Here is a 3,292-nt window from a genome sequence, read left to right as displayed (position 1 = left end):
AATTATCTCTGAAGCTACCAGAGAGGATGAGATTACCAAAGGGGAGAATATAAAGGGAGAAAAGAAGGGGACCTAGAATAGAGTCTTAGCATATGCCCATATAAGAGTAAGAGGAAGGAAAAGCAATGAAGGTAAACTGAGGAGGAATAGTTAGAGAAATTAAAGGAAAGCCATAAAAAATCAGTCATATATGTCCCTCCCATGCAATAGATAAAAAAGCACAAAAATAATTTAATATGGAGGGACTTGGCATAAGGCAAACACACTAATTTATTGTTTATGGCATGCTGAATTGGTCCAATTATTCTGGAAAACAATCTGTAATTATTTAAGAAAATTCACTATTCATGCCCTTTGACCCAGAATCCCAATATTAGGCATATTAGCTAAGGGACAGGGAAAAAAAAATCCTAAATATACAAAAATATTGATACTAACACATTTTCCAGCCCCAAACTGGAGACAAATTAATTATCTATTAACTGGGAAATGTCTAACTAAATTGTAGCATATGAATGTAATGAAATATTATGGCTTCATGGGAAATGAAAAATGAATTTAAAAAAACACAGGAAGACTCCATGTATGACTAAAGTAAACAGGACTAGAATAGTATATCAAGCAGTCAGATAAGGGAAGAATTTATGAACAAACAAGAAATAGGACTGTAGGAAGTAAAATTAATCATTTTGAGTTCATGAAATTAAAAAGCTTTTGCACAAACAAAATTAATGCAGCCAAAATTAGAAAACCAAGTGAAAATTTTTATAGGAAGTTTCTCTGATAAAGGCCTCATTTCTCAATTTTTTTTTTAATCTTTTCTAATTTTTTTCATTAACAACCAGAATTTTAAAAACAAAGCAGAACAAAACAACAACAGAAAAAAAACAACAACACCTTGAAGTTGTAATGGGAAAAAGCTAAAACTGCTGCTGAGGGCTTGTGTATGTATCTGGGATACATGTCCCCTCATGAGGGGACAAGGCCCAGGAAGGTGCCTGTAAATGTAAATGACCAAGAAGAATCAGAGATGGGAATCATCAACAGCAGAAAGCAGCAAAACTTCTCATCAGGCAATACCAAATCGCTCTGTTCTTTTCCTCTTCTTTGCCTCTATGTCCTCTGTGGTTCCAGTCCCAGTTGAACTGGTGACAATCCCAAATTGCTCCTTCCTCTTTTTCAGCTTCTCATCATCCTCGCTCTTCTTAGAGACAGAGGAGACATTCAAACCAAATCTTTGAGCCCTTTCCTTTAATTGATCCATGTTTACCATAGGTTTGGTGTCTGATGATAACCTTTTGCTGAAACTGAAGAAATGCCAAATCAAGCTGCACGGGCAGCTTTCTTGCTCTCCAAGCTCACAGGTACATTGAATCACTCAGCTCATTTCTGCATCCTCTCAGTCTGTGGTATTTCAGATGTGATTTTTCACTACCTTCTTCTCTGCTGCCTCATCAGCAGTTTTCTCTGGAGGTTCTTCCTCTTTGACAGGTATTTCTACTGGCTTTAGTTCTTCTTCCTCTGTTTCATTTCCCAGCACATCCTCTTCATTGGCATGCTCTTCAAGATAAGCCCAGAGTGGGGCAGCTAGGTGGCACAGTGGATAGAGCACCAGCCCTGGATTCAGGAGTACCCAAGTTCAAATCTGTCCTCAGACACTTGACACTTACTAGCTGTGTGACCCTGGGCAAGTCACTTAACCCCAATTGCCTAAAAAAAAAATAAATAAAAAATAAAGAACAACTGAATAAATAAGTAATTTAAAAAAAAAGATAAGCCCGGAGTCTATTGATGAGATCTTGTTTTATTCCTTTTGTTTCCAGGCCCCGTGCAAGACATTCCTGTTTCATCTCAGCAAGCTTCAGCTTGTGAAGTTCTACCGTCTCTGCTGCCATCTTGTCACCCCCTCCCCATTTCTCAAATATTTAAGAAACTGTGCCAAACTTTTATAAAATTAAGAGACATTCCCCAGTTGGTAAAAGATCAAAAGAATAGGAATAGTTTATTAAAAAAAAAAAGAAGCTATCAATAGTCAAATGAAAAAATGCTCTAAATCACTACTGATTAGAGAAATGCAAATTAAAACAACTCTGAGGCACCACCTCATACCTATCAGATTGGCTTATATGACAAAAAAGGAAAATAATACATGTTGGAGGGAATGTGGGAAAATTGGGATACTAATGCACTGCTGGTGGAGTTGTGAACTGATGCAACCATTCTGGAGAACAATTTGAAACTATACCCAAAGGGCTGTAAAATTGTGTTTACCCTTTGACTCAACAATAGCACTACTAGTTCTATATCCCAAAGAAATCAAAGAAAATGGAAAAGGACAAAAATATTTATATAATCTCTTTTTGTGGTGGCAAAGAATTGGAAATTAAGGGGATGTCCATCAATTGGGGAATGGTTAAATAAATTGTGGTATATGTGATGGCATACTGTTGTGCTATAAGAAATGATGAGCAGGATGGTTTCAGAAAAACCTCAGAAGACTTACACGAACTAATGCAAAATGAAGTGAGAAGAACCAGGAGAACATTCTACCCAGTAATAGCAATGTTGTAAGGATCATCAACTATGAAAGACTTAAGTACTCTGATCAAGACAGTGGTCCAAGACAAGATGCTATCCATCTCCAAAGAGACAACTGATAAACTCTGAATGTAGAGTGAAACATACTTTTTCACTTTATTTTATTGTTTTATTTTGTTTGCATTTTCTTTTGCAACATGGCTAATAAGGAAGTATGTTTTGCATGACTTAACATGTCATTAATATAAAATTGTTTGCCTTAAAGAGAGGTGAAGGGTAGGAAGGAGGGAAAGAATTTGAAACTCAAAACTTTTTTTAATGAGTGTTAAATTTTGTTTACATGTAATTGGGAAATAGATAACAAAATAAAATTTAAAAAAAATTTAAAGGGGGAAAAAAGAATTATTCCAAGGTTCCAGAAAAACTGAGAATGAAGACCATGAAAGATACAAATGGACAACTGTAGAAATATTGAGAAGCTAAAAGAAATATTGGGTTGTGTTCAAAGAGAGACCTTAAAGTACAGAGGAGGGGGCAGCTAAGTGGTGCAGTGGATAAAGCACTGGCCCTGGATTCGGGAGGACTTGAGTTCAAATTCAGCCTCAGACATTTGACACTGGCTGTGTAACCCTAGGCAAGTCACTTAACCCTCATTGCCCCACCAAAAATTTAAATTTAATTAAAAAAAAATAAAGTACAGGGGGCAGCTAGGTGGCTCAGTGGATAAAGCACCAGCCCTGGATTCAGGAGGACC

At 36.5% G+C, this 3,292-nt stretch overlaps 1 pseudogene; it reads right to left on the bottom strand.

Annotated features, from left to right (window-relative positions):
• Positions 1-1,069: 1,069 nt before the first annotated feature.
• On the bottom strand, positions 1,070-1,895 carry LOC122744313 (annotated as a pseudogene).
• Positions 1,896-3,292: the final 1,397 nt, after the last annotated feature.

This window comes from Dromiciops gliroides, chromosome 2, assembly GCF_019393635.1.
Source record: "Dromiciops gliroides isolate mDroGli1 chromosome 2, mDroGli1.pri, whole genome shotgun sequence".
Taxonomy (NCBI): Eukaryota; Metazoa; Chordata; class Mammalia; order Microbiotheria; family Microbiotheriidae; genus Dromiciops; species Dromiciops gliroides.
Note: the sequence above shows the minus strand (reverse complement) of the source record. Positions and strands in the feature narration are given on the sequence as shown.